This window comes from Rhinolophus sinicus, linkage group LG06 (assembly GCF_036562045.2).
Source record: "Rhinolophus sinicus isolate RSC01 linkage group LG06, ASM3656204v1, whole genome shotgun sequence".
NCBI lineage: Eukaryota > Metazoa > Chordata > Mammalia > Chiroptera > Rhinolophidae > Rhinolophus > Rhinolophus sinicus.
This window is the reverse complement of record NC_133756.1, coordinates 34,418,881-34,439,475: the sequence shown is the minus strand read 5'-3', so window position 1 is coordinate 34,439,475 and position 20,595 is coordinate 34,418,881. Positions and strand designations below refer to the sequence as shown.

At 41.0% G+C, this 20,595-nt stretch overlaps 1 protein-coding gene across 7 annotated transcripts in view; it reads left to right on the top strand.

Annotated features, from left to right (window-relative positions):
* The window catches only part of GNG12 (G protein subunit gamma 12), a 108,413-nt gene that overhangs the window by 25,524 nt on the left and 62,294 nt on the right, over window positions 1–20,595 (top strand). The gene's annotated exons all lie outside the window — the stretch shown is intronic.

Below are 20,595 nucleotides of genomic sequence, written 5' to 3'. Positions count from 1 at the left end.
ATAGGCCTGTAATATTTGAAATCACTGAGGGAGTCTGTTTCTTTCCACAGGCAAGCTTAACATATAGGAAGGTGATTGGAAGTCATTCGGGAGGTTGAGGTGGGGCTGGGGGAATCCCTTTGGAGGAAATGGAGTTAGCAGGGCCTGACAGGACTTGAATGGGCAGAGGACGTTCCAGGCTGAGACTACAACTTTGCTGAAAGGCATGTGTGAGGAAAGGAAGAGGCTAGGAGGTCACCACAGTAGAGTAAGGAAGAGATTGGTTAGCACAAGTCAGTTAGCCCAAGTGGTCTCATATGTTGTGCAGGGTATTAAAAACCAACGGAGAAGGACAGACTGAAGCAGAAGATAATAGGGACCTCCTGTAGGTATATATATATATATACAGTTTCTTGAACAAAAGACTGAAAATGAAGCTGGGGGAAGAATACACTGGCTTGGTGAGGAGAGAGCATTTGAGTCAGAGAAGCTGTTTTCCGAGGCTATTGCGATAATCCCGTCGTGCCAGTGGAGGCACTGGTGGCCTCAGCCCTGCTAGAACTTGAAGAGCTTGGCCTGCTCAGTCACCTGAGAAAGGTCTTGGCTCGGAGGGAGTGATTTTGTTGTTAAGTGCCCATGCCCCTGTGAGGAACGCCCAGGGGCACTGCCCATGTTGACCGTAACTGGACTGTAATTCTTCTGTTTTTCATCTCCCACCTCGTTTTCTAGGTCAGAACTTCTTCAGGCAAAGTATGAAAAGTTTAACTGAGAATTATTAACTGATAATAAAAATCAATTGATGATTTTCCAAGAGTCAGAAATACCAAAGCAAGGGACCCTTTTCCCTAAGCCACATAACCTTAGTGGGGCTTCTTGAGATTTCACGTGTGGAGTTAAGTTTTATTTTTGTGTTATTCATACTTGAGTTTTTTCACAGTCGATTTAATTGATGGTTTTGTGCGGCTTGACTCAGCTGTGCTTATGAACCTAAGTACTCAACAAGAAGCAGGACTGCCTTCTCTACGTGCTCGTCTTGCACTTGGTGACATATTTTAGGAGTGTGTTTCCACCTTCCAATGAAATGTAAAGGGGAGGCCCTGCCTTTCAGGGGCCTGTATCTCCATGGCAGGGTAAGTTAGGCATGAATAGAAGAATAATTTTAAACCGTGTGCTGGTGATCATGCTGTTTTGTGTTTTATCAGTTAATTTTTAACTCATAAAAGTGTGATATTCCAGGTTAGAATGACCCAGGTATTGAAGAGGGGTGAGCTGAGGTAGGGAGCTAACTAATCCATTTCTATTGACCTTAGCAAAATGTTTGCTATTAAGCAGTGGGCTTTACTCTCTGCACCCCATCTAAAAGATGTTGATAATTATAATACCTCATTAACGTGGACGTGAGAGTTAAATGAACTACAGGGTAAATCGGCTCATAAACATGTATTAGTGAGCATCTGCTATGTGTCATATACCCTGTGTCTGGGGTTGTAGCAGAAAATGAGATTGAAATTGGGTGCATAGGAAAGTGCTTACAACTGTGCTTAGTATGCGGTAAAATAGTCAATAAATGTACTATGGTTATTATTTTTATTTGAGAGAAATGCACCCAAGTTCGCAAATTCTTGAACAAGCCAGAGTTACCCAAGGGAAGGGTGTAGAAATGCAGGCCTCAAGCAAACAAACATCCTGAGTGTGCCAGACTCAGCAAGTAATGATTGTCCCTGCAAAGCAAAGACTGGGTTATCTGAATGTACAGTTTGGAAAGAGTTACGGATTGTGCTCTTCAAACACATGCCCACACACAGAGCTTTCGTTATCATGTGGCCCTCAGGCACTGAGAACAATGTATATGTTTAGCCTGGCAAATAAATGGATGTTTTCTTTTATCAGTAGGGCATTCATTTTCACCCTAGGCACCTAGCAGGCATGTTTTTCAAAATTGGTCACATGTTGTATTGTGAACATGCATTTTGTAAGACTTTGTAATATTGATCATAAGGGCTGTGGAGATAAAATAGTAGAAAGAAGAGCCAATTGTGAGTGATTTCATTAAATTCTGAATTTTTATTGGACACTTAAGGCAACAGCTATTCTTTTGAGTCCAGACTCACATTCTGATGTCAGGCAGTTTCCACATGCATATTTTTGTGTAGTTGGGGCCATTGCATACATCCTTTTTGTTGGTCTGCTTTTGCATCTAACCTTGGTTCGTGTTGACCTGAGTCCTCACACTCCACATCTTTCTTCTTGTGATGGCAATAAAATGATCCCCTGCACTGGTAAGTAGCCACCGGTTTAACTTTTCATTCAAATACTGGACACTTGGGTTGTTTCCAGTGTTTCACAATGAGGAACATATTTGCTGTAAATACTGTGTACAGATTACTTAGTCAGCAACTTATTATGCACCTTCTAGAATGGCACTCTCTGCCAAAGTCTTGGAAGTGATATCAGCTCATTAAACTAAGAGTCTTAAGAACTGGCATTCAGGGTTTCCTGAGACAGCATCTTACTCGCTGGCTTATTTTTCTTCGTTTAATTAGCAGATAGGTAGGGAGGATCTATCATGTATTAGGAAGTAGCAGGCACTGGTGAGCAGGGTAGGAAAGGTCCCCAACTAATGGTGCATACAGCAGCCAATAGTTGCAAGATGAGAAGCAGAAGTCGTCATGGTGACACTGCCCTCCTGTAAACAGTGTCAATCAGACTTGCAGTTGAATAGCGGACATTAGGTCTGGGTGCTGCAAATGTCTAGATAGAGTAGAATGTAACTACTTTAGATTAGTTGTAGATGGTGGGGTGGGGGGCAGTCAAAATTATAGAATTTTAAAAAGCAATACAGTTTTTGTTATGTCTCAGTTAAGCTAACGAAGTGATGGCTAAGTTTGAAGCTGCATGGTGTAGTGAAAAGCGCAAGGCCTGTGAATTCGGATAGCCCTGGATTTGACTCTCAACTCTGCTACTTGTAGGCTTGTGATTTAGGGAAAAACATTTAAACCTTCTGAACCTCAGTCCTTCTCTCTAAAATGGAAATAATATTATTTAAATATAAAGTTAGTGGGAACCAAATTACAAAGCCATAAACCTCTCTTTTGCCGTCTCATGTGTATCAAGGCTGTAAGTAACAGAAAAGAAAACATGACTCAGTGTGGCCCTAACAGCTAGGGGGATATTTTCCACATCCTCAGAAAGTCGGAAGGAGGCACCTGCATCTTCTCTTTGCTACTGATCTATGTTCTTTTCATTCCTTGATCCGCCCTCTTTGCTGTGTTGAGTTTTTAAAATTTTCTCACCTTCACCAAATGGCTGTCACAGGTCTATGACCACTTTCAAAGTTGAGAACGAAGGAGGCGCCTGTCATGGCGGCTTCTATCTTTCATGAGGAAGCAAAGTCCTTTCCCAGAATCCTCACAAAACGTCCCCGTGGGGCTCACTGGGTTGACAGGGCACATGGCTACCCTTAGAGCTGGGCTCCCACCTTTCCTGAGCTCACAGCTTCTCCACCTGAACACACTGGGTTTCTGTTAGCAGTGAAATGTTGAGGGCTCTGTGGAAGGTGGACCATCAGAATGCCCTAGTATCAGCCACGTTTTCACCTAAGTAAACTGGTTGTTTTGTTTTGTTTTGTTTTGTTTTTAAAGGCAGAAGTTCAAGTTTAGTGGATATGATTTACTTGTAAGATTTTGTTATCTGTGTCAGGAGATTCAGGATTTGCAAGCCCCCATTTGGGGTGTTAAGATTCTATTGGTTTTAAGCTGGGTAGAAAAGTTTTTGTGACCAAGAGGTCCGACAATTAAGTTCTTGAACTCATCCTAGAAAATGTGCTAATACCTCACTGCTGAATATCACTATGGTCACCTTCGAAGTACTCCCCTTGGGAAGCTATGCACCAGCGCCAGCTCCTGTCCACCCTTCAAAGCAATTTTGGAACTCTTTTTCTGGAATCGCCATCAGAGCTGTCGTCCTATTACCCTTGATGTCCTGAATGTCATCAAAATGTCCTCCTTTCAATATTTCCTTTATCTTCAAGTAAAGAAAGAAGTCACTGGGGCCCAGATCAGATGAGTAGGGAAGGTGTTCCAATACAGTTATTTGTTTACTGACTAAAAACTCCCTCCCAGACAGTGCTGTGTGAGCTGGTGCATTGTCATGATGCAAGAGCCATGAATTGTTGGTGAAAAGTTCAGGTCGTCTAACTTTTTCACGCAGCCTTTTCAGCACTTCCAAATGGTAAACTTGGTTAACTGTTTGTCCAGTTGGTACAAATTCATAGTGAATAATCCCTCTGATATCAAAAAAGGTTAGCAACATCGTTGCAACAAGTCCACGACCTTAATTAGCAGACCTGACCTCATATATATCTCTTTGGTATGTGTGTGAGGGTTTTATTTTTCTTTCTTCCTTTTCAAGTGGCAAAAGAAAAGAGGAGTAAAAGAGTTTGAAATAGTGAAATATTTTTTCTGAAGTTAATGGTAGGCCTCTGAAATGCTGTAACCCTGAAGTCCTGTGCTAAAACTGGCCAAAGGACTGTTACCAAAATTCTTCCCCAACCAATCTAAGTGAGGAGAAGAAAATGTAAAACCATTTTTGAGGGACGATGGGAGTGTGGGGCTGAAAGGAGGGTTGGCAATGAAGCTTTACAGAGGAGTGTAAGAATTTGAGGGTCGGTCAAAATGTCGCTAGTATATGGCTTATGCTACCTCTGCCCATGTTCAGTGTTCAGAGAACAGAGAAAGAAAGGAAGCCACTTATACAACCTGAGAAAGATGCAAAGACTACAGTGGAGTTAAGTCCTGAGTTAAACTGCACACACACACACACATTCTAGGAATCCAGATATGTAGGTAAAAGAAAACAAAGTGTTTTTGTGGGAGCTTTTGACTTGGATGGCAAAATGTTTAATAAGCAGTGTCTAACATTTTCCTCTCTTGGAGAAGTCACCCAACAACTTACATTCCTAAATAATAATTCAATAAATAGAATTTTCTGTAATAAACATCAAAACTTTTAAGGTTTAAAGAAATACTTACACATGTAAATATAAGTTCACTGAAACTTCCATATGATTTGTTGCATTTTATTTATTGAAGAGGTAAAAGGTCAGAACTGATACTGATTAGTGTTTTCTATTTATGTTATTTCTAATGTTAGTATTTGATCATATCCTTGAACTGCGCCATTTCTCAAGTGACTGGAGATTGATAATATATTTTTATATAAGAATTCCACAGTCTCCCATAAAAACTCCAGAAAGATAATGCTTTAGGAGAAAAGATACTTTGCATAAACAAATGCCAGTTGACTGAACTCTTCGAAGTTGAGATTTGCTAAGAGACCAAGTAAAGGCGAGAAAGGTAGAATTCACAGAATGAGATACTGGTCCCTGTGGGGTAGCATTCACTGCCATCCTGGGAAAATGCCAGAGGACTGGGAGAATGGCTGTCCCCTCGGAGCTAACACTGACCACTTGGTGCATCATGATAAATGGGGCTCATTCATGAAGGAAAACACTGCTCTTCTTAAAAGCACCCATATTAAAGAAGCAACCAGAAAACCCAAGTGTATTGGAGATGCCTGGCAGGAGGGATCTGTGCTTCCTTCTTCCTTCTGTCTCTTCCGAAGGGTTTTCTTAATATTCCACAGTATTTTCTGTGGCTGCCAGGCCAAACTGCCTGGAAGCATACAATAAAAATAGTGTAGCAAACCACTTGGCATTGAAATCAGAGCCTGCCGTATTCAGAATTAACTGAAAGAAACACTGACACTGCCATAAATAAGGCAGACAGTCTCTTTATTGAATCTCTGAGCTTTTTTCTTTTTTTTTTTTTTTTAAGGCCGTAAAGCTTTAAGGCTTTATTTAGTGTGAGGCAAAAGATTGCAAAACATGTCAGATGCTTAGTAAAAACTCAGGTATAGCCATGAATTTGTATACACCGAACTCAGCCATCACATTGATCCTCGACCACATCATTGATCCTCAAGAGGATGGGGCACCCTCGCCCACTCCTCAGTGGGGTGTTTCAGAGAGGGCAGACATATCCATCTAAAGGGGAGGCATGTGTCATGTAAAAATCATGTATTATCTTATAATTCACTTGGGAAGAGGGGAAATATTTATTTCATAATACAAACATCCGAAAATCAAGTTCAAAATATTTCTGGCAAGTTGAGAATATGCATTCATTCAGTAACAACAACAAAAAAATTTTATTGAATGCCTAGTCTGTGTCAGGCGTCGCCTCAGGCACTGGGGGTACAGCAGTGAACAAACAACATCCTTTTCTTGCGGAGTTTACATTCCAGTACAGGAGAGGGCTAATTATTCAATAGGACAGAAAATAGAGCATTAAGTACTATGAAGCAAAAAAGAGCAGGTCGAGGAAGACAGAGTAGAGTCTCTCTGAGGAGATAACTCTTGTCACAGAGACCTGAAAGATGAGAGGATGAGAAGTGTACAGGCTTAGGGTGTCTATGAGAAGTTCAAGTAGAAGGAAGAATCAATGCCATGGCCCTGAGGCCGGGGGTTGCTTGGCATATTTGAGGAGAAGGGGTTGTCAGTGTGGTCGGATGATAGAGTTCATGTATAGTCTGGGAAGCCAAAGGGTGGACTTGAGTGTGTGTGCAATGCATGCTGGGAAGCCATTGGAGAGTTTTGAATAGGGGAATAAAGTGATCTGATGACGCTCCTGCTGTGGGGAGACTAGACATTGAGATGCTGATAGTTTGGATCACTAGGGTAGGGGTGGGGTGTTTTGGCGGGACAGTGGAGGAGATGCTGAGATGTGATTGGATTTGGGAGATGTATTTTGAAGGTAGGGCTGGCAGGATTTACTGATGGATTGACTGGATGTAGAGTTGGTGAGGATGGAGACAAAGGTGAATGAGAATTTGGGCTTCAACCAGGGCCTGAAGGATGGTGTCTCACTTTCAGCATTGGGAGCCCCAGGGGGGCAACTGTGTGGGGAGATATTAATTTGGTGGTGGCTGTGGTTAAGTTTGAGATGCCTAACAAGGCATTGTAGGGCAGATGTTAAGAAATCAGTGAGATAAATAACTCTGTAGTTCAGAGGAAAGGCTAGGAATGAAGATGTAGATTTGAAAGTTATTAGATTAGAAGAGGAGAGAATCCAGCAAAGTCAACTGAGAATGCTATCATAGTTTCCCAAAACATCAAAGGAAGGGCACATCAGAATCTAGTTGGGGGAGGGAAGGATTTTATGCTTATCAGAGATGCGGGTGAGTGTTCAAAGATTAAGAAAACCTATCCTATATCATCAGTATCTGCAAACATTCATAGAATTCAGGGAGACTTGTTCACAGGAATAAAAGCTAGCTTTGGCAATAGGAGATAGATAGGAACTATTGACGTAAGAAATGTCCAAATCTGTAGAGAATTTTTGTAAGTTTATTTGAGCTAAAGTGACAGTTTTGCAGCTTCTTTTATACATTTTAAATTAAGGAGGGGAGATTACATGGAGGTTGGGGAAAACAAAGTGGGGATTGGATTACAGGATAGTTAACAAGATTATGTGCTCTCTTGAGGGTGATTATGGCTTATTTCAAAAGTGTGTTAACCTAGATGCACAGAAACAATGGACAGGGCTGGCTTAAAACCCTTCACTAGAGAAGTTACAGGCCTGGAGAGTGACTACCCACCTGACCTGCCCAGTTAGGAATTTATGATCAGATCACCCTGTGTGGTTACTTTCCACAGAACCCCCGTTTTTCATCCACAGAACCTAATTTCTGAATTAGCCGGTCCATTACTCTTCCACTAGGCCACTGTGAGCATTTCAGATGCAGATAACTATATGTAAACATATATATCCAGAGCTCTTCCCGCCCCCCCATTTATTGGAAAACCAGGATATATTACATAAAGAGCTCATTCTTATGGTCAGGAAAATAAATACACAGAAGTATAAAGAATGGGATATGCAGTCAAAGGACCTTATAATCAAGTTGTCCATGCAGATATGTAAACAATGAGAAACAGGAGGCCCCAAGGAGAGGGGTTGAGCATGGAAACGGCTCACTCCTAGGTCAGAACACTGTCAAATGCCCTGGGCTGCCTTTAAAACCCTCCCAGTGGTATGATGAACGAGATTTCTTTCCCCCTTGGTTCTGGGTGGTGGTTTTTGTTTTTTTCTGGTGCAGTGAAGATATCACTTCCCCAAGGGAGGGTCAGCCAGTTGTGTAGTTCAGAAAATATGTAAAATGGGAAGGTCCATAAAAAATGTCTGGAGGGCTGGCCTAGTGGCTCAGGCGGTTGGAGCTCTGTGCTTCTAACTCCAAAGGCTGCCGGTTGGATTCCCACATGGGCCAGTGGGCTCTCAACCACAAGGTTGCCAGTTGGATTCCTTGACTCCTGCAAGGGATGGTGGGCTCTGCCCCCTGCAACTAAGGTTGAACACGGCACCTTGAGCTGGGCTGCCTCCCAAATGGCTCAGTTGGTTGGAGTGCGGGCTCCCAACCACAAGATTGCCGATTCGATTCCTTGACTCCCACAGGGATGGTGGGCTGTGCCCCCTGCAACTAATAATGGCAAACTTGGGAAAAGTCCTGGAAGTACACACTGTTCCCCAATAAAGTCCTGTTCCCCTTCCCCAATAGAAAAAAAAATGTCAGGAAAACTAATGTTACAGTAGAGACAGCAAAGGCGGCTTTGCCCAGGAAGCAAGTGGGAGGTGTAAGAACAGGTAGGTTGTACCAAAAGGGTTGGTTTTCGCAGGAACGATCTTCTTCCTGGTGAATTTATGTGGCTTTGAGTGGATTATAATTGTGTTGAACATAGTTGGTTTTGTTTATTTTTACAAGCTATTGATCTCTTGATGATACAGGAAAAGAGGAACAATTTCTTAGAATCTCTGTAACTTATCTACTCCTTTGATTGGTTTTCAGTGACAAAAAGATTCTCAACTGCCCATCCATGTTTTGGTAGTTACGATGTAAGACTGAATCATTCAGTGGTGGCAAAGCCCCCAAACCAGGTTGGGATATTTCATGGCACACGCGTTCCACAAGTCTGTGAACACGTGGGGCTTGGAGGGAGCCACTCACAGCCTCTCCTGAGGAGCTTCTCATTTCTCTCCTTCGGAGTCCAAGGCCAGGAGAAGAATGCTCATCCATGCCAAAGGCCTGGCAGCATGAAAACAAAACCTCCCATGTCTTGTTTTTCTGACCCACGCTCAGGGCAGTGCCCTTTGCTGCATCCTGCCCTTATTATGCTGCCTGACTCTGTGCGGCGGACATAACCGGAATATTTCTGTGATGACTCTCTCTCTCTCAGTGTCTAACAGAAAGAGTGTCATCGAAAGGAGTGATACAACTAGAAAGCTAAGCCTCGTGGTCAAAATGATTATTTTCAACATACAGTAGAATCTCAGTTACCCACAATCCTCCCCTAAAATTGCAATTTTTAGAAGGAAACATAGTTCAAATATAGATTACCAGTGATAAATGCTGCTAAATTTTACTTTTTTTTTTTTTTTTTTAATCTTTCCTGAGGCTAGTAAAAATGAACCTTACTCAATCGTGTTTTTTTCCTTGAATAGCTCTATTCAAGGTCGGCTTGAATAGCATGGTCGGCTTTTGAAAATATTTTCGCATTGAAAACGAACCAGAAATGTGTTGGAGATCATTGTTTGTTGCCAGAGTCTAAGGCGCATATCTTTGTCTACTGCTAGGTCAGGAGTTCTCACAAGGAGCACTGAGCCTGGCTAACATTAGCTGAGCTTCCTGGGGGGTTGAGGGGGATGCCTTTAAAACAGGATTTCATGGTGGGCCCATGGCTCTTATCAGTTTGAAGTCCTGCATCCTCCTCAGGGACGGTTGTACTCATTACCCGTTTGCAAGGAAAGGAGTGCTGTTGCAGAGCTATGCTCCCTTTTGTCAGACAAGAACTGTGTGCGGCAGCTGCCTGAGTCAACAGCACTGTAGCCACCGCTCAAGTATTGCCATCATCACAGTCACAATCCGCGGTCATTTTCTTTGCTGTAGTTGTACAAGGCCCAGTTTTTTGCTTTCATTCTGTGCAGATTTCTCAGCCACTCTCTGCCTGTCAAATATAGCCATAAAGCAATAGCCTATTGTGGCTGTATTTATTGGAAACTGTTGTGTTGTTTTCCTTTGCCTTCTGCACTTGCTTAACTGTCTGTTGGACAGTAAGAATGTAAGCAATTGCAATGGGTGGGACACTGTAAGATCCTTAGTTAAATATGAAAATATGTTTACTACTCTGTGTGGGGAAGTAGACTAATTTTTTAAGGAAGATTTTCAATATTAAAAGTTAAAGTTGAAAGATATTTGATTAATTTTCAGTTTACAATGACAAAAATTAAATTCAGTCTTTTGACTAATTACTGCTTTCTGTAAGCATTAGGTAAGTGATGCTTTCCCTTCAGCACGACAGCTAGTGATCACAAGGCCCTAAGCTAGTCTTGTGCTTTGCAAATATTATTCCGTATGAATTATTGTAACTGATATAGGATCCCCAGATAAGCCCCCCAAGATATCTCAGAGGGTCCCATAGCTCAAAGTGTCCAGGTTAGCTCTCAGGGGATTAGACCACATTTAACTTTGCACCAGTTTCAGTATAAAAACCTGGGGCATAAACCCTACTGCCCACTTCATGCACCTCACAAACTCTGAGTAGGTGACCAACCATCTTGGTTTGCATGGCACTGAGGGGTTTCCTAAGATTTAGAACTTTCAGTGATAAAAATGGAAAGTCCCAGCCATACCAACATAAGTTGGTTTCCCTAGTCAGATAGGATCAGTGAACAGAGAGGAATAGCAATAAATATTTTTTTTCTAAAACCAGCAATATATCTGTAAAATGGGCATAGTTCTGCCTTCCTCATGGGCTTGTGCTAAGGCCTGCTTACTGTTCCTGTCTGGGGTTGGGTAGCTGGCTATTGGTTTTTCTGTGGAGTTGGGGACCAGCATCATCTCTGATGGAACAGTCTGTCTCCTTGTCCTCTAGAAGCCTGTCACCTAAAAGGGTCTTGGTTGTTCCCCCTGGATGAGTCAGTGCTAGGTCTTTCTGAAGTGAGGATGCTAGAGTTCCTGGGTTGTTTCCATTGGCCCCGTGTTCTCACTGTTACCCTCTTTGGCTTTGCCTGCTTTTGCCTCTTAGGTAGTAAGGCTTCTCTCTCATTAGAAACTCCTTTACTACATACAGTGCACTAAGCTGTTTGCAGCCCCTAGTGAGCATAGGTACTCTTGCTTCCTCTCGGGCATTTGCACAAGCTGTACCCTCTGCCTTGCTCACGGCTCCCTCCTTTCAGCTTCATGCTAACCCTGGTCATTCTTCACCCTTTAGCTTCAATGCTGCTTCCTCCTGGAAGCCTTCCATGATCATCCCAGGCTGGTATAGGCACCTCTCCTGTGTGCTCCCAGAGCTTCTTTCACTTACTGTGGTTAAATTATGTGCCATTGGAGCTATAATTGCCTGATCAGTTGTCCGCATGACTTACTGCAGGCTCCTTGAGAGGGACTATATTTTATTCTCTGCTGTATCCCCAGCACCATCCTGTTGCCAGGGACATGGTAGGTACAGAGAAGCTTATAAGGAGCAGGATAGTGGAAGAGCCGCTGGGCAATAAACCACTTTCATCTACAGTTTGCTTTAGCCGCGCTGTGGCCCTGTCATTTACTGTCCTTCTTGCTTTCCTGCGGAGACATAAACTACTCTAGATCTTTCTCAAAAGAGCCTCATGCTCTCCATCCAGGGACCACCATCCAGAATAGTTAGGTCTTAATTTGCACTATAAGGCACTGAGCATGTTAGGACAATACACACGCAGCAACCAACCCAAACTGCCAAGGGTTCCATAACTACCAGTAGGACCTGAGAGTGTTATATAGGATAAGGACATACAATTGTATGTTTATTTGTATAGACACAGAACAAAAATATTTCTGCTTTGACAGGTTTCAGTAAAATGTGAAATCTTCCCCTCAGTTCTGAAGAGCTGATGACTCGCAGGCTATACTGTATTAAATTGTGCGTTTTGGATGTTTCATTTCGTAATTTGATTCAGATTATTTTTCTTTCTCCTTAGTAAACATTAATCGTTTCCTGTGAATTTTCCTGATGTTAGGAAACAGATGTTCCATATTTTTATCTGAGATTTTCCCAAATGCTGAACCAGGACTTTTGTGCTTACGTGGTGTGTGTGTGTGTGTGTGTGTGTGTGTGTGTCTTTCTGTGTGTCTGTGTACACAGTGAATTTTTAAGGAATGAGTTATGTCAGAATTTGCAAATAAAAGCATAACAGATATATCTACAGAATTATAGAGATTTGTCCAAGGCTGGAAACATTTCTGGACATTCTGTTTAATGTGGTTTAGTATTGTTTAACTAATGTGGACTTCTGGCCTAAAAGTGTATTAGAACTGTCTCATGATAGTATGCTTGCGAAAATAAGGAGGACTGTAGCAAAAAGCACACATTAATGCAACCTATACTTTAATCCTCTGATCTTTAACCAAACTATAATTTTTTTTAACTGTTGTCTCTGAACTCTATAAAATTCTTCCCCTAATGCTTCATGAAACACCGACTGAGTGCTGCCTCTGTGCAGAGCAGGGCCTCAAGTCGTTGGGAGATACAGACTCAAATAAGATATGGACGCTTGGTTCCTTATCATCTAGTAGAAAAGGTAAAACATACTCTGAAGTACTTGTAATAAAAGGTCGGAAGTGGTAAAGGTTGTAGAAATTCTAGGAGAGGAGGGGTTTCCTTGAGCCAAAGAGTGAAGGAATATGGGGAAGGAAGTGGCATTCACACTAGGTTTTTTAAAAAAAAGGCAACATTTAATTTAGGTCTAAGTTATTTAAGTTATTTTAACTGCATAAAAACTGCTTAAGGATGGTCACTTATGTAAACCATTGTTTTGGTGGATTTCCTCAAATACTACTGACATTTCTTGAGTGCCTCCAGTGCAGCAGGCACGGCTTTTTTGATGCTCTGTATAAAGGCTTTCTAATAGGAAATGATGGGGAGCTGGTGCTTTCGATAAGAATGCATTTTGCACAAAATACATCTCTTCATTTTACCTCACAAACTTCCTTTCATGAGAGGTCCTTTGGTTCAGGAAAAGGCCTGAGCCCAAACTTGGCCGATATCCAGGATCTGGTGGCTCTGTCTAAGTCACCTGGCCTGTCGGAGTCTCGGTTTTCTCTGCCACACAGTGCGAATTCTCAGACTCCCCAACTCACTCGCAGGGTTGCTGTGAAAATCAAAGTGCATTGTAAATAGACGTTAAAAAACAACCAAATCCAAACATTTGCCAAGAAGCAATATCCTGGCTCATGAGGTTCATACAAAATATGGCTGTTGCTTATTGTTTAGTAAAATGCTGTGTAAATGAAAAGATTATCTTAAAATTATAAAATATCTGAAACATTTTTATAGCAAATACATATATATTAACTCTTGAGTATCCTGCACTGTAAAGAACTCATTCAAATTCCAAAGAAAACCATCAAGATCCTACCACAGAAATAAGTGAAGAATGTAAACTTACTGCTTTTCAAGGTGACGGACCATTAATGAACAAAGGAAAAAAAGTGTTCCCCCTCATTAATTTTCTTAGAAACACAAATTCAAACAGCATTAGGAATACCTTTTTGTGGATAAAATGTCAAGGTTTCAGAAATTCTCCACTATTTTGTTAGTGGTATTATTGTATGTTAATAAAAGACACTTTAAAAGCAAAAAAAAACACCTAATTCTACTGTAGGAATTTAGGGAATCTCGGGAACTAAATTAAAGGAATGAAAAAAAGCTAAAGCATGAAGATATCCAATGCAATCTTATTTATAATAATAAAAAATGGCAATAACAAATATTCAGCCTTCAGGGAGTGATTTTGTAAGTTATGACTTTTCAACATGAAAGACTATTATTACACCCCTTAGATAATCATCATGAATATGTGTAGAAACACATAAAAAATATTTAAGATTTAAAGTAAAATGAAAGAAGAAAATAATCGCCATCATTTTTGGACTCTTTCCTAGTGGCACTGTGCCAACATTCTCCCATTTTATCCTTACAGCAGCTATGTGCAAAAGGTATTTTTACACTTTAGAAATTGAGGCTTAAAAGTAAATTGTCCAAAAGTTTGCAGCTCATTAGTAGTTGAGGAGCCAACATTCACACCTAGATCTGTCCAACTCCAATGCCTTCATTAATTTTACTACTAATATAAATTATAGCCATAGACATATAAAAACATGTGCATCTATGGAGGGTAACAGGCAAAAGTAGAGAGAAGCACTAGGGTAGTAGGGATATGGGTCAATTCCAAAGAAGCTTGCTATCCTTCTAAAATTGTCATTGAAAAACAAACAAACAAAACAAAACAAAAACTGCCTTTACTCTTTCAATAGAAAGATTATATATATATATATATATATATATATATATATATATATATATATATATATATATATATATATATATGTTGTGCGTAACATTTCAATGCTTGCTGTTTTCATATAGTCTCTTAACAGTTTGGCAAAATAGGAATACATGTATATTTATAATGTCTCACTAGCTTTGGCATAATCAGGATACTTTCTCCCCTCACCACCAAATTATTTACAAATTAGTTAAGGACCTATATCACCCGCTACTCAGTTGCAAACAAAATTTAAGTCTCTAGAAGCTCTCTGGGGATGAAGGACAGTGACCAGGTAGAAGGAAGGGTTTCTCCCTCGGAACAGCCCAGACCAGCTCTTCCAGACAGGAGCCAGTCTCAAGGCAGAGATAACAGGGTGGCACTATTTGATTAAAGTAGGCCAATTCACCCACTCAGGGTGTGCCCTGCCCTGGGACAGAAGCCCTTGCACAATGGGGGGAAATGTCACCATTTTGGTTCCTACTGCCTTTTTACCTTTGGGGCTCAAGACTTGATTCGTGATTCTTGGGCACATATAGTATTTATAAACTCAATATCCCTGCCAACATCTAATAACAGACAAGATTCTGTGATGGACTCAAGGCACAGGGTATATTTTTTTCAACTTAGCCTCACCTTTGCAGAACATGTACCCTTGATGCCGACACTAGGGCCTTTCATATGTTTTAAAGGCCCTTTTATATCCATTTTGCCATCTGAGATAACATCATGTCAGAATTTGCAAATGAAAACATAATAGACCTGACTAGAGAACAGTGGCAATATCTCAAGAGCTGGAAACATTCTCCAATGTACTTCTCAATATAGTTCATTCAGGGTCACCCCCTGTTTTGTAGATTGGGAAATTGAAGCACATACAAGTTAAGTGATTTACTGGAAATCCCTGGTAGTGAAGACAGCTGAAAACCAGGCCTGTAAATCTAGTATTCACTCCACTCTCCTATAGTGCCACTGTTATGTTATTTTTTCTAGAGAATTAAAGTGAGACTAGAAACAAATATGTTCAGAAAGATCAGAATCCAATCGCCATTTAAAGCTAAAGCTCTCCCGGGGCTATCTAGTTGTCCCCTTATGCACCATTTCACTTTCCACCATTTCAGTTACTGGCAGTTAACTGCAGTCCAAAAAAATTAAATGGGAAATTCCAGAAATAAACAGTTCATAAGTTTTTAATTGTGCACTGTTCTGAGTCGTGTGATGAAATCTTGTGCCATCCCATCCTAGCCCGCTTGGGACATAAATCATCTTTGTCCAGCATGTCCCCGCTATACAGACTCCCCGCCTGTTAGTACTTAGTAACCGTGTCAGTTACTAGATCAACTATTGCACTATCACACTGCTTCAAGTAACTCTCACTTTACTTACTGTCTCTTTCACCTCACTTCATCCCGTCATGTGGACATTTTATCACCTCACATCCTCACAAGAAGAAGTGTGGGTACAGTACAATAAGATATTTTAAGAGAGACCACATTCACATAATTTATTACAATACACTTTTTCTATTTATTATAAGTTTTTGTTGTTAATCTCTTACTGTGCCTCAATTTATAAATTAAGCTTTATCATAGGTATGTACGTATAGGAAAAAACAGTATGTATAGGGTTCAGTACTATACACAGTTTCTGGCATTCACTGGGGGTCTTGGAACTTTTCCCCTGCATATAAGGGGGGGCTTCTGTAATTATACATTTTATAATTGCAGTAAACTTGACAGTAATGAAGGGAGTCTAGCAAGTTATCATGTCTGTTCTAGACAAATCCTGCCCAATAGACTTTTTACAATGATGGAAATATGCTATACCCATGCTAGTCAATAAAGTAGCTGCTTCTGCGTCTGCTTGATCACTTGAAACCTGGCTCATGAAACTGGGGGAATTAGTTTCTAATTGTATTTAATTTGAATTTAAATCTCACATGTGCTAGTAGCTACTATATCGGACAGCACAGTTCTATGCTTCTCAATCCCTTCTTGACATCGGTACTTGGATGTCTCGAAGTTAACAAAGTCAAATCAGAATTCTTGATTGTCTTTCTTCTCTCAACCTGTTTCTCCTCCAACAAAGCCATCATCGACCCAGTTGCTTGACCCCTTCCGAGTCTCCCTCATGTCTTGCATCTGCTTTGTCAGCAGCAGGTCCTAATTGTTTTACCTCCAGAACTACACTGAATCCATCCACTTCTCTCCGTCTCTACTTGCTGAACCAAGATATCATCATATCTCACCTGAACAAGTGAGGGCCTTAGATTGGTCACCGTTGACCCATTCATCAACTGTTACCTCTTCCAGACTCCTCCATACTGCTACCAAAGAGGCACTATTAAACTTTGTAGTACTGTGTTACCCCGAAAATAAGTCCTAGCCAGAAAGTCAGCTCTAATGCATCTTTGGGAGCAAAAATTAATATAAGACCCGGGATTATATATTATATTATATTATTATATTCATTGTATTATATTATGTCATATTAGACCCGGTCTTATTTTACTTATTTAACTACTTATTTTACTTATTTTATAGTAAAATAAGACCGGGTCTTATATTAATTTTTGCTCCTGAAGACACATTAGAACTGATTGTCTGGCTAGGTCTTATTTTCAGGGAAACACGGTAGGTCACATCACTCCCTGCTTGTATGAAAAATTTTATAGAACTAATTACTGTTTGAAGTTATTTTACTTACTTCTTTACATATTTATTTTCTGTCTCCCGTTACAATGGGAGAGCCCCTGTATCAGGAACCTTGTTTATCTCATTCACTGCTGTCTCTCCAACACCTACAGTGGTGGCCTGTACACAATTTGTACTCAGTAAACCTCTCAATCATAATGTTTATTGTGGAAGGAGATGAGATACCAAGAGTCAAATAAAAAATTTACAATTTGGTTTTAATGATGGGATGAGATGATTCTAACATCCATATACATGGGAAGTTGGCGGTTTCTTTTATATTCTGGATGCTATAGGAAAGGTGGGCGTTATGGCTAACTGCATTTATCTGTGAGTGGGCAGGCTGGGCCATGGTCCAGATGCAATTTCTGACATGAGCTAGAAAGAGTTCTTTTTCTTCCTAGAGGTCCGTGTATGTCCCAGATCTTGAAACTTGAGTCTTTCCCACTGTTAAGGTCACTTTCTGTATTCATCCAAGGGGAGTTTAGATAGTGATGGAAAGAAGTGTATGGAATTCCAGGGTATAAAATGGCAAAGTCACGTCTGGACAGAACAAGGAGATTTTCAACATGAGACTGTTTTTTGTTTGTTTGTTTGTTTGTTTGTTTGTTTTACTATTTGGAATATGCTCATTGAATTATTTGAAACGAAGAAAGCCTTAAGAAACAGGGTTTTGTGTCCTTTCTTTCTATTTCATTTTTTTTAAAGGGAAGTATCTTTTCTAGCATTCCTTTATAATGGCCAGCAGAGGCTTTCAGAGGGCATGTTGTTACTTAGATCCATGTTCAAAGTTAAATGAAACCGATGAACTAGTTGGCGATACGATCAAGTTGGCCAAGCTCTGAGGTGCATCTCTTCTAGTACCAAACAGGCCCTGGGAAATGAACATTCCCTGGCACTGGCTGGATTTGGAAGACGAAGTGAAAACTTGCTTCGTTAAAGTTCATATTCAGAAACTTTTTATCCTATTGTGTTTTTATTAGGCCCAAGTTTGTAGCCTTGTCCCCGTCCTTCAAATGCTGTTCCAGTGTTTTCCTGTGTGTGCTTTTATTGAGCGTCTACTATATACTGACACCTTGCTAGGTCCTGGAAAGACAAAGATGAGTTAGACACATTCTTAACTTCTGCAAACAGGTGGGCAGAGAGACCAGTAAATGAAAAACCAAAACACAGGAGCCACTTTCATTAATGGAGGAAAGTAGGAGACAATGAGAGTAGAAGGCATGGAACATAGTGGGAGGCAGGTATGATACAGGCATTAAGAGAGCAGGCTTTGGAGCCACATTGTCTGGGTTCGTAGTCTGGCTCTGCCACTTAAAAGCCATGTGACCTTAGGCTACTGACTTAACCTCTATGCCTCAGTTTGTGAACCTGCTAAGTGGGGTAATAAAAACCTACACCATATGGTTACTGAGTGGATTCAAGTGGCACACAAAGCACTTGGAACAGTGCCTGGTACATAACTCCATAAAAATCAGCCTTTGTCATTATCAGTAGTAGTAGTATATAATTATTGATTGAATTGAATGAATACTCCTGTTACTGTAGAGAAGTTGTCCCTAAGCCAGCTAAAGGAGTTCACAAAGGCTTCCCAGAGGACGTGACTTGAACTGAGACTTGCAGATAGGCTGATACTGTAGAAAAAGGACATATTTGACAGAAAGGACAGAATCTGCAAAGGCGCAGCAGAGTGAGAGGGGGGCATGTAGGGACCTGTAATAGGTATGTGTTATGAAAGGACGAGATGCCTGGGTGAGCGCCCAGAGAGAAGGACAGGCATGAGCTCCCTGGGACTTTGGAGACTGGGCTGAGGAACCTAGAGGAAGCCACTGTGTGTGAGACGGGCAGCAGTACCCCACTGTGCCCTCAGCCTGTGGCCTGTTGATTCTAAACAGTGTCACTGACCAACCTCCTTCCCTGTGATTTGGGCAGGGAGTTCACATGGGTGCATCTGATTTGTCTTAGTAGGTGTGATTTCTTTTGGGAAGCACAGATTAATAAAGTGAAAAGGATGTGTTTTCTTAATTTCTTTCTACCTGATTCTTCCTCTGACTCTCTACCCCTGCTAGGACAGATATAGAGATGTCTGTTACAAACCCTTGGGAATCCAATGAGGGTGATAGACCCTTCTCTCAGAAAAATCATGAAGACAAGATTTCCAGAGGCTCCACATCAACCTCCCCCTGCACCCCCACTTTGGTCATCCAAATAGGCCCCCAGATGCAATGCATGCAGTCTTTTGACCCCAGGCCTGCTTTTGGTTTTTGTGCTCTCACCCTAAATTGTTTTTAACTTAATTTGCTAGCACATCCCATAACTCTTCCATCTGCCATCGCTGCTATTATCTGACTGTGTATCATGAGAACAGCCTTGGATCACTTGGTGGTTATAATTAAAACTGAAAGCAATTATCTTATTTTGAGCCATTCAAATTTAATTGAGAGTATGGCGGCTAAGGACATGGGCTCAGGGGACAGACTATTTGAAATAGAATCCCACTAGCGTATAACCTTGAGTAGGTCACTTAACCTCTCTGTGCCTCAATTTCCTCACTGCAAAATCGGAATGATAATATACTTACCTCATGAAGTGATTGTGAGGATTAATTGAGGAAACATAGGAACATGCCGAAAACAGCTGGCACGTAGTAAGTGCTATATAAGTATTTGCTATTACTACAGTGTTATTTCTACTAAAATGACATCATGAATGGGGTAATGATGAATTACCAGGAGCAGGAAAATAGATGAATAAGATTCCCATATGCATTTGACTCAGTTTGGAGCCCTGCCAGATCCAAGAACAGATTCCAGGCCTGAAGGCCAAGAACAGATTCCCTCGGCCTGTACTGTGTGGTGTGATAGTCACCAGCCACTGTGACTACTGACCACTTAAAATGTGATTAGCCCGAGGTGAGATGTACTGGGCCTTGAAGATTTAGTATGGGGAAAAAAAACAGTAAAATGTCTCATTGATAATTGTTTTTATTGGTTGTGATGAAATAATAGTCTGAATAAATTCAGTTCCATTAATATATTATTAAAGTGACGTTCATCTGTTTTCTTTCTGCGTTTTTAATGCAGCTACTAGGAAATATAAAATTATATATGCGGCTTGTGTTATATTTCTGGTGAACAGCTCTGCCTTAGGCTCACCATTATCAACAAAACAAAAAAATTGTGGTCGTGATAAGGTGACCAGTGTTGGAAAGCCTTGTATACTCCTCCCATTGCTATTCAAGTTATGCTGGACCATTTGTTGTTTTAGTTGGTTCCATAAAGGGAGACATGGCTTGGTCCCAGTAGAAGGGGATTGAGGGACCAAGGCAAGAGCAATAACTAGGGAGACTTCCGCTGACTTGGAGGGGTTTGGATGAAAACACTACCATTTATAGTTATACTGGGCTCAGCCTTTCAGCACTCCCTGAAGTAGATGAGAGAATGCTCTCTGTTCAGGAAGTTGAAATATGTAGGCGAAAAACTCTCCCTATTCCATCAGGAGCCAGAAAAAAC